We start from the raw sequence: 15,438 nt of genomic DNA, 5'->3' as shown, positions 1-15,438 counted from the left end.
TCTCCTGAGAAAGCAGACTTGGCTTGAAACCCTGATATCTCACACACGCGGTCCAATTTACACCAAAGACAGCCGTCCACAAAGCCGCCCTGTCTCGCCAGGCATCTCCTCCATTCTGTTCTGAGCTTGGACTATACACATCAATGAAAGTTGAGACATTAAATATGGCAAGTTGTGAGATAAGGGCCTCCGCTTCATCTCACACTCTTAATTGAGTTTCTGAGGGAAATGGAAATGCTGACAAGGCATGCAGCCGCAGACAAAAATCATCACCAGTGAATGAAGATCCCAAGGAATCATCACTGCGGCTGCCTGGCAATCCTGCCAGCCTTCAAACAGGGATACCCAGGGCACCGGGGAATCACCCTCCTCCAGACATTCAGGGGGCCTGGGATGCTAAAGCCAGGTGATGGAGAAAGCCACTGGGAGGAAGCTTCCCTGAGCCACCCTGGCTTCTGCTTGTATGAGTTTGCGCGGGCCGCCCTAAGAAGCGACCACAGACCATGTGGCTTACACAGCAGAGACCCATGAGCCCAAGACGGAGGCGTCAGTGTCAAGGTGATGACAGAGTTGTTTCGCTCTGAGACGTCTCTCCTCAGCTTGCAGATGCCGCCTTCCTGCGGGGTCCTGACATGGTCTTTCCGCTATACATGTCTGTGCGCAAATTTCCTTGTCTTGTAAGAGCACCAGTCATACCAGATTAAAGCCACTTTAATGACCTCATTTTAACTTAAAACTTAACACCTCTTTAAAGACCCTATCTCCAAATATAGTCACATTCCAAGGCACTGAGTGTTAGGACTTCGACATATGAGTTTTAAGGGGACACAATTCAGCCCTTTAACCTGCTAGGACCATGGCCATGGCAACACTCTGTTTCTGTTTATACTCAGCAGTGCCAGAGGCTAGAAAATAAACCAATCACTCAATTTGCACTATTCTGAAAGTTAAATAACTTTCTTTTAGAATGAAAGGACATTATATTCAACAATGTCCCAACACCATTATGATTTTGATAACAAACAAAAAGCAATATATCATTTTCACTGCCTTTATAAAATTACTTTGTTATATACCAAATCCAATCATAAAGAAAAGTCTTTGGGGATGGGGATCCACTCAAAAGATTTCTAAGCACCAGCTGTCAGCCCACATTTTTTTAAATAAGCAATTTGTTCTGTAACAAAGATCCCACACAAGGGAAAATCAGGACATTCACTTGACATTTATCATAATGGAAGACAAGTGTGAAAAAACACATTCTCACTTATTTCCTGTGTGCCTTTTCATGTAGACATTCATGTCTTTGCATGCAGGATTACTTACTGCTGTGTTAATGGGTACTGCCTGCTCCGGATATCAAAACGGGTTTAAAAAATAATACTGAGTATTATATATCTGAAACTAATATTTTTTAAAAAACTATATTTCAATAAAACACACAACCATACTGAAATCAAGACTTCTATTCAAAACAAACTTATGGTTACCAGTGGGGAAAGTGGGGGGATAAAAATTGGGAGTTTGGGATTTGCAGATACTAACAACTATACATAAAGCAGATGACAATAAGGTCCTACTGTATAGCACAGGGAACTATATTCAATATCTTGTATTAACTACAATGAAAAAGAATATGAAAAAGAATATGTGTGTGTGTGTGTGTGTGTGTGTAACTGAATCACCATGCTGTACTCCAGCAACTAACACAAAACTGTAAATCGGATTACACTTCAATTAAAAAAAAGACTTCTATTCAAACCAGGTGTGTGACCAGCAATATCATATATCTAAGTGATCAGCAAAGCCCTTTTTAAAAGAAATACTAAAACCAATATTAAATGAGTTTAATCTCAATTTAAGCCTTTTAACAATTTATGACCTCGTAAGCACTTACATCCTCCAAATTGACTACGTTATACATTACTCCCATAAACATGTACTGAGATTGTACATGTGGCACATGTACAGGCACAGGCAAGGTGCTAGAGACACATCATTAAACAAACAAAATCCCTGCCCTCATGGAACTGACAGTCTGGTAAGATACACACATCACTTTCCCTACCATACTGCAAACACATTTCCCCTCCCAACTTCCCTGACTGGGGCACTGGAATCTCTAGCCTCCTAACTTCCCAAAGACAAAACTTACCAGCTATTTTTACGAGCTATTTTCATTCTCCATCACATCCCTCCTGGGGTCTCTGGTGACTATTTCCAACCCTGCCTCTTCCACCTGCCTTTTCTGATACAGAAAATCTTAGCAGTACACAGGCCCCACGAGCCCCAGCCATCGGCCCAATCAGATGACCCTACTCCCTACCCTGCACTCCTCATCATTCACCAAATCTTACCAATCCCACACCGGGAATCCCTCCCCAGGCTCTTCCAGTCTCTCCATTCCCACCACCATAATCCTGGTCATTTTTCTTCTCAGTTTACATCACATTCTCTCTAGAATGTGAAACCAAGAAGCAGGAACAGTGATCTGCTCATCTTTGCATCTGACAATTACTCATGTGTGCACAGAATTCTGGACACACTGTATTACGTCCATACACTTTGAGCCCAGAAATAAACCCACACACATATGGTCAATTAATCTTCGACAATGAAGGCAAGAATATACAATGGAGAAAAGACAGTCTCTTCAACAAGTGGTGCTGGGAAAGCTGGACAGCCACATGTAAATCAATGCAGTTAGCACACTCCCTCACACCATACACAAACATAAACTCAAAAGGGCTTAAAGACTTAAACATAAGACAAGACAGTATAAACCTCCTAAAAGGAAGCATAGGCAAGACATTCTCTGATATAAATCTTAACAATGTTCTCCTAGGGCAGTCTACCCAGGCAACAGAAATGAAAGCCAAAATAAACAAATGGGACTTAAACTTACAAGCTTTTGCACAGCAAAGGAAACCACCAACAAAACAAGGAGAAAACCTATAGAATGGGAGAAGATATCTGCAAACGACAGGACTGACAAGGGCTTAATTTCCAGAATACATAAACAGCTCATCCAACTCAGTAACAGAATGCTGCCCCCATCACAGCGCCACCTGCTCACAGTGGATCTCTCCTCAGGGCACAGCCTTGCTCCGAAGCGCTCCACCTTGGCACGTCTCCCAGGGTGCCCAGCCCTGCCCCGACACCTCAAACACCTTCCCATTGCCCTACCTTGATCCCCATCGCCTTCTCACCTTCTCTCCATTGCACTACATCTTAAGGCTCCTTTAAGGTTCACTGCAGATCTCACCTCCCTGAGGATGTCTCCCCAGGGTGGTCTGGCTCACATGGATGGATGCCTACCTCCTCACGGTTCCTGTGGCCTTTCCACCCATCCCGACTGTTCCACCTCACACTGGTCCAACCAGACTGTGTGTCCCTAGAAAGGAGAGCCATGACATACACTTTCAGGCCTCATGTCACCTACTCTATAGGAAGCAATCGTAACACTTGCTGACAAAGAACATCACAGGGAAGAATCCAAGAGAACAATATTTGAATAATTTTAAACGTACTGCCAACACTTGAAAACTAGGAGAAGTCATGTAAAAATCAAAATTTCTGTCTTCTCTTGAAATACTAGAAGATCAGGCAACACTGGCCCTCATTCCTGAACAGTCGAGTGGTAACTGTGCCATTTTTCCCCCTTCATGCCCCAGTTCACTTCTTTACTTTTCTGTTAGGTCCTGGAAGGCATTTGAGTTTGCAAGCCCCATAGTAGACACTGGTTATCATGAATTTTTAAATTATCAAGTTCTTTTGGGAACTGATTATTTATTGAAGGTAATATCAGTTTTTCTCACTCATGATACAGAGTGACAGACATGTTTCAGACTTTACTATATTATAAATCTAAGTAATTAATTATATACATACATACACCAATATATACACATATATGTATTTTGGAAACTGTCTCTTTAACGTCCCTAATAGATTGCAATCCCTACTCTATGGCTTCAAATACCTCAAAATACGGGGCTTATAATTCTTGCCATGACTAAGTATAAGAGGGTCAGGTACCAGTACAGCAGCTACACAGAAAGGAAGGAAGACAAGGCAAAAATAAATATTACTGATGAGTAATGAGCTATGTACCAAACAAATTTAGGGGGAAAAATTACTAAAATTCTTTTGAAACTAGAAAAATTATATGGCTTTGTTGATTTTAAAAAAAGAAAAATGAAACATGTACAGATAAGGGATGCCACAATGGGCTTATTCTCCAGATCACAACTGCCCACCATCCAAAAGAAAAACTGTCATCTTCCTATCCTTAAATTTCAGCATTTGAACTAAGACCAAAGGAGGTAAAGCAAACCACAAAGAAATAAAGACAGCAGTTTCCAGAGAAGCCCAGTAAGAGCTAAGCAGTTGCTGTTACTGCAAGAGTGAAAGGGAGTCATGTCCTTTGACCTATGACTCGTGTCAAGGGGTTTTAATTAAGAGAAAAGCACAATCTGGACACAGAAGTCAGAAGATATTTAAAAGCACACTGGCTTTATCTGTGCATCAGTCATTACTTCTAGTCCAAACAGGCAGGCCTTTCTTAGCAAACAGCTTTCCTGATTAGCAATCAGATTTGGGAGACTTTCATGGCCACCTCCAGCCTTGTGGTCTGAAAAGCAAATACAGTTCAGTCCAAAGCTCATATTTAAAGTAAACAAACTGAGCATAAGGGTACACTTTTAGACACACTTCAGTAAGATGGGATTCTTTGTCCTTTAAATCACATTTGGTAAATACCTGTCTTTCTCCTTTCTCTTTCTCCACTCAGTTTTATCTCATAAGCTTTCAAGGGAACGTTTGCTGGCCTAGCACATACTTTACCACTCTTCTCATAAAAATTACCTACTTTCTCAGCATGCAAAGAGGCAAGAAAGACTGACAAATGAACAGGAGAAAAAAAATTGCAGTGTTTTTAGAAATATTTAGTAGGGTTTTATAAACTGCATTAAAACATAATGAAGTAAAATGGTCCATGATCATACACTGCCCAGAAAGCTCTTGATTCTTATTTAAAAGGAAAGAAAATGAATGAACATGGTTAGAAAACTCAAATAATACAGAAAAGAAAAATAAAAATTTTTCACTGTAGTAACAGTTCATATCTTCTTATGGGAAAAAAGTATATATACCAGCATATGAATCTTTAAAAAATTTTATACAAAAGGGAATGGTAGTCACATGATTCTGCAAAACACCTTTTCATTTTATACATATACATGCACATATAAGTGTATATGTGTGTATGTATAAATAATGTAATTCCAAATCAGCACACATATAGAGCTCCTTCATTCTTTACAAAAATGCTATAACTTGTACAAATATCTTGGCATAATTTTAAGTGAATCAATTCATGAAACTGCTGATGATTTTAAATTCTGAAATATACTGCCAAATAGCTCTCCAGTGGCATCCACTTTAAGATAATTCCATCTCAGACAGGAGTCCTTTTTCTACATGTACTATAAGGATCACAACTGACCTGCTTTGTCTCAAACTGCCCCAGAAAACTGCCAGGCAGCCAGCCCACTGCAGACCAGGTCAAGCTCTTCCAGAGAACACAGACTCTGAACCAGACCAGAAGCGTCACATAGCAAAGCTGGAGACCGGCAATCACAGCTTTGCAAAGGGCTCTCTGCAGCTGACCTTTTACTGTTTTCTACATTCCTTGTCTAAGACAACTGCAGGAAAAGAGTGGGGAGATGATCATCTGCTGGGTATTTACCCTTGTTCATTTGGGATGCTGTGACAAAACACCACGGGCCAGGTGGCTTATCAACAACAGAAACTGGGTTCTCACAGTTCTGGAGGCTGGACATCGAGACCGAGGTGCCGGCACAGTCACCTTTTGATGAAAACCTGGTTCATCGCCGGTGTCCTTGTCCTCCCTGTGTCCTCACACGGCTGGAGGCTCTTTTATAAGGCCGTAATCCCATTCATGAGAGCTCCACCCTCATGACTTAAGCACCTCCCAAAGTCACCACCTCCTCAGACCATCATCTTTGGGGGTTAAGATTTCCACCATCTGAATTAGGGGGTGGGGTGGGGGACGTTCATTCAGACCACAGCAGTACTTAACTACGAATACTACCAGGTGAAAGTATTAGAAAAGCAGTAGATAGACTGGAGTCTCAAACCATCCTGGGGATGAACACCTTGGTCCCTCCCACTGTCAAATGCTTCAGGGCTCCCATGGCAGGCAGTGCACAGAAGCTCGAAGCTCCCCAAACAGGGAGTACAGAGTAAGGGTGGGGGACAGTCAGAAAAGTCCAAGGCTTACCTTCTACCTTCCTTCTCTAAGTAGCTGCTTGCAGGTGTCTGATTCCCTCAGCAACCAGATACCTCCAGGAAACTCACAGCAAGTTGATGGAGTGCATGGCTGGGCCACATACTTTGGCTATAAAATCTTGGACAGACTCCTAAACATGCCGTGCATTTTTCTTTCTGCCTCTGGGGATCTGATTAGGTATTTTCCTCAGGTAAAAAGGCTTGAAAACCCCCATCCACGGACAACCTCCTACCTCCTACTTACTTATCAAAAGCCTAATAAAACTGAAAAAGGGAAAAAATAAAATAAAATAACAAAATGCCACTTCTCCAGATTAATCTACGTCCATATTAACCACTCTCTGCTTGGAGATTCCAAGGCATCCTATTCATGTAGTACTTCTGGCCTCTATTATAACAATGAAAGATACACAAAGAGATGCATAGAGAGCTTCCTACAGGCCAACCACTTTACAGGCTGTGCTTTTACTGATACAAGTATACCAAGAAGTTTGAGAAAAAAGTTTAGATTCAGATTTAAATTAGTAGATGTGAGACTTAGATAAAACCATTTGATCTCTCAGCTCCTGAGCTTCTTCGTCTATAATATAAACAACTAATAAGTCGTTCATAGGACTGCTCTGAGGATTCTCCCCACCCCTCCCCATCCCATCAAACGCTGAGGAAGTGCTTAAGTCCTTAGCACCCCGACAAGCTCAATAAAATGTTAGCTCTCCCAGGAGGGCTTGTATTCTGACTATCTCTCCCCCAGGATATTTCATTTTATTCCCTCTAGCAACTACCACAGTAGACTTCCCTAATACCGTTAACAAGCTCATTTGGAATTTAACTAAATTGCACTGACCTAGAAAATTAATTCAGCATCTCTTATCATAAATGAATGCCTCCTGGAGATCAGTGGTCATTTCTAATCCAATTTTAGAATCATTGAGGACCTAAAGTCGTGGTTGGAACTCCCGACTTGTTATTTCTGAGATATGTCTTTGGTAAAGTCACTAATTACCCACTTCCTTTCCTAGGCACTGCCACCGTCATGCTTTAACCAGACATCAGAAAGAGCCACAGCGCTCACAAACTATCTGCAACCTAGAATCTTCAGGAAAATCACCCTTGTGAAACCAAGCATGGAGTAGTCACCGAGATGCTAAGATCTGCCCTCAAAGGGCCTCAGCAGCAGAAGGAATGCAGGAAAAAGTATTTTCTTTAACTCTTACAAAGGGCACACTAGCAAATTACACAGAGCCATTTCCCAATGTAAGCTAGACTGATGTTGCTATTCATTTTCTAAAGAAATTACTGGCCTGGATACTGTCTATGCAAAAATATCCAATAGACCATTTTTGTTTATAAAGGGAACTGAAGATCAATTCTTATTTGAGCAGATAATAATCTACTTGGAAATTTCAGAAGTTCTGAACAGTTATCATGTCATGCATATAGATCTTACTCGGACAGTATAATCAAATCAAATGTTTTATTCACTACAGGCGACTATGGGACTGAGAAACTATGCTTGTTCTTCTATCAGTAATTACACAAAATAAACAATGACTGTATGTCACTTGAGTATAGTACCTTTGAAGGCTTTTAAAGGAAACCCAATACCTCACAGAGTATTTAATATAAAAAAATATAAAGACAGGCAAAAAATCAAAAGGTGTAATATTCCAAACTCTATTAATATGTATATTTATCATAAACATCCTCATTAGAGGTTTACAAAAGAATGTGGTTTCTCCTAATGGAAGCAAGTCGCAGACACACTCCGTTCTTGCACTGGGCTCACCGAATGTGCTAAGTTGATCTGATTTTGCTTCATCTGCACCCAAATGATTATAAATAGGCTGTAGCCCTCACAAATGTAATTGTACCACAGCTCAAACTGCAGTGGCTCAATCATTCCAAACCCCTAACTTCAGTCAGCACAGGGCTCTCTGTTCAAAGTAAAGGGCAGTCAAGAAGCCACTCTCACCCAGCCACATTTGTCTTAGGGAGCTGAAGCAAAAGAAGACCAACAGGACCATATCCTCCCAGAGCATTATACAACACTCCACATAGGGTCATTCATCATTCTGCAAATAGGTCACAAAGATTTTTAAAAGGGTACCAAAGAGAAAGAAAAGATTGAAAGGAGTGACTGGGTTAAAAAAAAAAAAAAACAACTCATGATGTGCACTTCCAGGATCCTAGAGGAAGACACGAAAGCTTACCTACTGCTCTTTTAAATGAAAATAAGAGTATTCCATGTTGCCCCATGGATGCATTTTTCTGAAGTGACATTATCAGCAAAAGGACTGCAAGGAAAGCAAAGGGGCCAGGTAACAAGCACGTCAGTTCCATCAAGCTGGTCTACCCAGGTGGAAATGAGAAGATTACAAAGAAAGAGCAGGAAGCAGATAAGCCACCCTGGAGAACTGAGCCCTCCGGGAACTGGGAGGCATGGCTTGACCTACTAATGGAACTGCAGAAAACATGTTCTAAATCTAATCGCGTCATTTCATTATCTGATTCAAGTCCAATGGCAGAAGTCAGCTTTTTAGCTGTATGCCAGAAAATTGTCTCTGAATTTCGCCAACACTAAATTTATGTTTTTTTACATTAAAAATAAAAGTAGTTCCCCAAACAAAAGGATAACTTTACTAAAAAACAAAATAAAAGAAAATGGCCAACTAGACTCTGAACATCACAATAAAGCACGACTATTTTTTTCTTTTTAATCTTTATGCATTCATAATTCTTACAAAGTTATAACTAAAGAAGAGATATAAATTTGCAGTCTTCATGTTTCTAATTATTTTAATGTCTGCACAATAGTCCATTGAGAACCACACCAACAAAAAGACAAAAACAGCACAGGTAAATATAAAAATGCAGCTAGGATTTTAATATTACAAAAAATGTCCAATTTCCATAAAACATAAAGCCATACTATAATCCCAAAACCCAAGACACTTTAATTCATAGATTTTTCCACTTAGTAAAATAACCTGTGAGATTTATCTTTTTCTGTATAAAAGACCTAATTCATGTAACCATTAATGAAAATTCTTTTTTTTTTTTTGAAAATTCTTGAAATAATATACCAAATGTGTAAATCCTTCAGTCAGTAGTTAGTGGTAATAATTAAGACAGAGGTAATGAAAAAAAATTTAATCTTTTTTATTCAAATGGTAATGTGCATAAAAATGCTTACCACTTTTATGAAAAACAGAGTACTTTTTTGACTTAAAGTAAGGTAAATGGTAACCTAGAAAATGCATCTAGATTGATCTGCATTCTCTCCTACCACTTTCAGATTTCCTTCGTTATCCCAAAGAGAAATACCCAGAGACTAATACTTTTAACAGAGTGACTCAAACAGGAATGGAGGGGGAGAACAGCAAAGGTACAGTAGTATAAAAAAATAAGAAAGAGCTATAATGCAGCATAAGTCCATTTCCTGAACAAACCGTTTACATTAAAAAAAAAACAAAAAAAACCCTGCATTGCAAAGATCTAAGTGAAGCATGGTACTGACATAAGGAATAGAACTGAAGAGTACAGAAAAAGACCCTTACATTTATGCCAAATTAATTTTCTACAAAGATGCCAAAATAAGTCAATAGGTAAAGGATAACCTTTTCAGCAAATGGGACAACTGGATAGTCATATGTTTGAAAAAAAAATAGAAAGAAAAGAGAAAAAAGAAATTGAACATATACCTGAACTTCATATCATACACAAAACTTAACTCAAAACGGATCATAGACCTAAATGTAAGGGCTAAAACAACGGAAGTTTCAGAAAGAAATATACAAGAAAATCTTAGCAACATTTGATTAGGCAAAGATATTTGAAAACATCAAAAATCAGGAACTTTGGAAGAAAAAAAACCCGATAAATTTAACTTTACCACAATTAAAAATGTTTGCACTTCAAAAGACACCATTAAGAAAGCACAAAGACAAGCCAGAGACAGGGAGAAAATATGTGCAAATCATATATCCAATAAGGGACTTACAGACAAACAACCCAATATAAAAATATGCAGAGTTTGAATAGGTTTATCCCCCAAAAAAGACACAGGAATGGCTAAGAAGCTCACTGACTGAATATCTAGCTCAATTACAAGGGGATAAAATTTCATAAATACTATCTTTTGTCCTTTTCAAAAATCTACATAATAGGATGATTTTATTAGAAGCACCACAACATGTTACTTCGTATTTCTCGTATCACAGTGAAGTTTTCAAATCACTGTAAAAAATAATGCTAATAACATCCATACTGGGCAAGAAATAAAACTCTCTCTAGTCACAGATGACATAAACTGGTATACAGACAATCCTAAGGAATTCATATACACAGTAAAAAAACTATCAGGACTGGTAAACAAGTCCAACAAGGTAGAAGAAACCAAGAGCAACATACCGAAAAAAAAAAAGTTGTATCTCAGGGGTGGGGGGTGGGAAAGGTACAGCTCAGTGGCAGAGTGCATACCCCGCAAGCACAAGGTCCTGGGTTCAATCCCCAGTACCTCCATTTAATAAATAAATAAACACAACCTAATTACCCCCCTCAAAAAACAAACAAACAAAAAGTTGCATCTCTGTACACTGGCAATGACTACTCTGAAAGTGAAATTGTAAAAATGATTAAATTTATAAGAGCATCAAGAAGGAAAAAAATACACAAGAATAAATTTAACTAATTAGTGTAAGCTCTGTTCTCTGAGGACAACAAAACACTGTTGGAAGAAATTAAAGACCTAAATCAATGGAAACACATCCCATGTTCATGGATCAGAATTCTTAATGTTGGCAAGACAGCAATATTTCTCAAACTGATCTGGAGATTCAAAACAATCCCTCTCAGAAGGCTGGTTCAAAAGGCCCATACCATGTACAACACAAAGACTGAATCCTGGTGTAGACTACAGGCTTTAGTTAGTAGTAATATATCAATATTGGCTAATCAGCTGTAACAAATATACCCCACAAATGCAAGACGTTCATAACAGGAAACCTGAGGGTGATATGGAAACTCTACTTTCTGCTCAATTTATCTGTAACCTAAAACTGCTTCCCCAAAATAAAGACTATGAATTCTTCCAAAGTCAAACAATGTCAATTGCCAAAAAAATAAATAATAATCCTAAAGCCTAACATTAAGAAGAAGAAACAAATCTTTAAAGCTCATGATGCACTCAGAATTCTGCTCACACCAGAAAGCCAGCTGACGTTTTGGTGAGAAGAGCAGCTGTTCCCCTGTGGTGTTAAAATAAACTCTGGACAACTTTTTGATAACCTCTCATTTGGCTGCTCCTGAAACAATTGTGTTTACAGTAAATACCAAGATCTACTACTGGTGAAGCTCTGAAATTATCTTCCTTATCTGCAATTAACTATAGGCTCTGGAAAGCCTCCCTTTCTTTCAGACTCAAAAAGCAAGTAACTGAATTAAACAGACTTCTAAAAATGTTCCTGAAGATTAAATCCTGTTTCTCCTGTCAAATAGCAGCTCTCTCTGCTCATCTTTCCCCCACCAGCAGAACTCAACATTCCCCACCTCTTCTACTCCCGCAGAACCTGGCGCTTACCTCTAGAGATGTATTTTTCACACTGCAGATCAGCTGGCCCAGTACTGACCGGGCCTATCCCCGACACCGTGAGCCCCTGAGGACTGGGACTGTACCACAGTCATTGCATGCTAAGACCTCACACCTGAAAGGCATTACCAATCGGGGTGTTTCTGGATGTAAGTGATGGACATCTAATTCAAACCAAGTGGCTCACCTGCCAGGAAAGTGGGACTAGTTACTGGTTCTAAGGGCTGCTGAATCTGGGGCTGTAAGTTTTGGGTGAAGGGCAGGTATATGTGTCCATGTGTCCCCCTCACCCCCATCTCTTTGCTTCCATCTATCTCCCTGCTCCGATTTTCTCTCTGTGTTAACTTCGTTCTCAGAAAGGCTCTCCCTACATGGTACAAAGAGGGTCACAGCATCTCCAGCTTAACAGACTCACAGAAAGGAAAAACCTCTTTGCAACCGATTCAGTGAAAATACCTCAGTAACGGGGCCCTGGGATCCTGACTAGCCAGGCTGATGTCACGTGCCCACGACAGAAGCAGCGCGGTCACCTCCTCTAACAACACGGGCTGAGAACAAAGCAAGGGTGACGGGTGCCCAGGGGAAGTCTGGGAGATTTACTGAAAGCAGGAGGAAAAGGATGCTGGGTGGGCAAAGCCAACAGACGTTCACTGCTTTCCAGGCTTTCAAGACCGCCGGCTCACTCCTTTCTAGTATTTATTCACTGCTTATGATGTCATTCTGAGTTACCAATATCCAGTAGAAAGTGTTTGCAGTGCCCATTCCAGTATGATATTCTTTCTCTTTCATGTGTGGTTAATACAGGTTCCTTCTCCTGGTCCACAGTGAGGCTATTTTGCATTTAGTTATATTCCTATTATTTTTAGGACATTTCTTCTCATTTGTCCTATATGAGTATCTTAATGGCAAGTGCACATATTGCTGAAAATGAATGTATGGCTAGCTTTTGTTGGGGAGAGATAAGAGTAAATAGAAACTTGCCAAGCAAACCAAAGGAGCACAGACAGAAGCATCCCCAACCCCTGCAAAAAAAAAAAAAAAGACGACAAAAAAGGCAGGGCTCCAAAATCCACCCTTCACAGTGTGAAACAGAAATGAGGGCAAGTCTCTGAAAAGTACCAGTACAGGTCCAAGCTTTCTCGAGGACATGGCTTTGTCTCCAAAATCAAGCCAAGACCATGGAGGCTGCTATGGGCGACCTCTGGCTGTGGCTTCTTATACATTTGTTAAGCTTAAGACCTTCCTCTCTTTTCTCAGAGAGAATGGGACAGAGGAGAGGGAGAAGGAAGAGAAAGAAAAGAAGACAACCATACACTGTACACACAAGCTCACCTGGATCCATCTGCCACCTGTACGACACTAGGAATCTCCCACGTAACCAGGAATGATTATTTGAGGTTGTCTCAAAACCGCTTTATGGAATGAACCAAACAACTTTCCCCATCTGACCCAATCCATTTTATCCAGCCTCTCTTATCTTACACCAACCTGATTTTGCTTTAGTCACTGTCTGTCTCAGGCTTTCACAGGAGCTTTCTTTTATGGATTTTCCATACAGCAAACATTTCTGTTCCACGGCTGGGCAGGTCCGACCACAGCATGCTTGGCCCCGGACGGCAACAGCTCACTCAGTGCAGCTCCAACCTGGAGGGGAAAGGCCGGGAGCCATTAGACGGGTTCACACTCACAAACTCTCTCTCTCTCAAGATTGTATGTTTGGCAGGATAACCCTACTGTCTGCCAAACAGTTAACATCATTAGTGAACAGAGACAACGGTTTATAAGGTGTCCCAAAGACAAGCTTGGGTTATTCTGAGGGGAGGGTTGAAGTATTTAACTATTACTGAAAAGGTATGACCAAATAGTTAGGCTCTGTTTGTGGAAAATTTAAAAGCCAGATGTTTTAATTAACCACAGAAAACATGAGCTACAACTAAAGTTTCATGAACACCCTGATCTGCCCTGTGGAAAACCACAGGAATGTTCTGGCAAGGCTCAGTCTGAATTCTTGGGACACAGAGGGCTGGAATCATTCCCCTTAGGAACTCGAACAGAAAATTAACTTGCTCAATATGTTTAAAAAAGTAAAATGAAACCCAGATTTAATCTCAATCAAATATAAAAACATTTCAGGACTTCAAAGGCACCACCAAAAGACACATAAGGGAAAGGTCATAAAAAAATTCCAGTGTGGTTCAGGATTTAGAATGTATTTTCAATGCAAAGTGAGTGGTGTAACAGAAAAATTTATAGGTTGAATAATCTAAAGGGGAAGCTAATCATCTTTCATTTCCTAATAGAGAAGAATGATATACGAAACCAATATTCAAGCAAGTCATAAATGTTATCAAATGTATAATATATCCGGGCAAAAGGAATCACTTAGCTAACCTACTTCATGCCAAACCTGTGGCCTAGCCCACACTAGCTACTATGCTTTAGTAAGAGTCAAAGCATCCAGAAAAACAGTGCTAAAATAACGTAGGCTCACTGATATTGCAGCCAGCAATTTGGAAACAGAAAACTCAAATGAGGGAATCTTATAAAAGCAATTAGTGAACAATTAAGAACTAATGGATGAAGAAGAAGTCTTTGTTAATTATAGTAAGAGTTACGACAACATCGATATGTACCAAATATTGAAAGCCTACTCAAGAAGGAATGAGATCTATGTTATGTTCTGATACTGGGTCCACAATTCTATTTCTGTACGTCAAAGCAGACCCTGTCACAAGTGTACCAAGCGTATTACATTAAACGCCACCTTCATTTGGAAACTCTGTCCCAAAAATCATTTCAAAAGGAGCATAGCAGGGAAAAAGCAAGATATCAAATTACACGTGTGTGGTATAATCCCAGTTTTGTTCTACAAACTGAGTGCATATAATCTAAAGACACCAAGTATGAACAAAAATAGCTATTCCTGGGTCATGGAATTAGAAATTTATGTATTAATGTCTTAGTGTTTTCCAAGTTTTCTAAAATTAATATGTATTGTTTGCAGAGTTAGAATATTTTTAAGCAAGGTTTTTATTATTAAACAGTATGGGAATACAAATCAGAATTGGCATATCTATATTAGCCTGATCAGCGGGTTTCCTCTTATCTGAATAAGAGAATAAGAGGTAAAATTTTAAAATCTTCATTTATCTGTATTCCATAATCCTTAACTTAGAAGTTCAAAACCCAAGTGTCCAATAACACTTCCAGGGCTGAACAACAACTGCTTTCCTAAAAACAAAAAATCTTTACTTATTATTTTGAAAACTTGCCACAAAGAGACAAGAAAATCACTGTCATTCCCCTCCCTTAACTAACGCATCCAAACTTCTCTTACCACTGGCCATGTCATACAGCTGTCACTTAATTTAAAAGAGCACCTCCTGGTGTCACTTACGTTTTTACAGGAGCACAGCCCTTAGTGAACACTGTCACACTCCATTTCTGATACTCTTGGCATCTCAGAAAACACAAAACACAATGGTGGAATATTAACGCTGGCGTACTTGGCAATCCATCACTCTAAGAAGCCCAACCTC

At 39.7% G+C, this 15,438-nt stretch overlaps 1 protein-coding gene across 10 annotated transcripts in view; it reads right to left on the bottom strand.

The window, feature by feature from the left end:
* Nucleotides 1-15,438, bottom strand: part of APBB2 (amyloid beta precursor protein binding family B member 2) — a 348,955-nt gene that overhangs the window by 273,504 nt on the left and 60,013 nt on the right. For all 10 annotated transcript variants that reach the window (XM_072944835.1, XM_072944814.1, XM_072944831.1 and 7 more), the window contains one exon: nucleotides 13,388-13,543. The gene's annotated coding sequence lies outside the window, so the exon portion shown is untranslated. The remainder of the gene's footprint in view (nucleotides 1-13,387; nucleotides 13,544-15,438) is intronic.

The sequence above is a fragment of the Vicugna pacos genome, chromosome 2 (genome assembly GCF_048564905.1).
Source record: "Vicugna pacos chromosome 2, VicPac4, whole genome shotgun sequence".
Taxonomy (NCBI): domain Eukaryota; kingdom Metazoa; phylum Chordata; class Mammalia; order Artiodactyla; family Camelidae; genus Vicugna; species Vicugna pacos.
The sequence above is the reverse complement of the archived record's forward strand: the minus strand, read 5'-3'. Positions and strand labels throughout refer to the sequence as shown.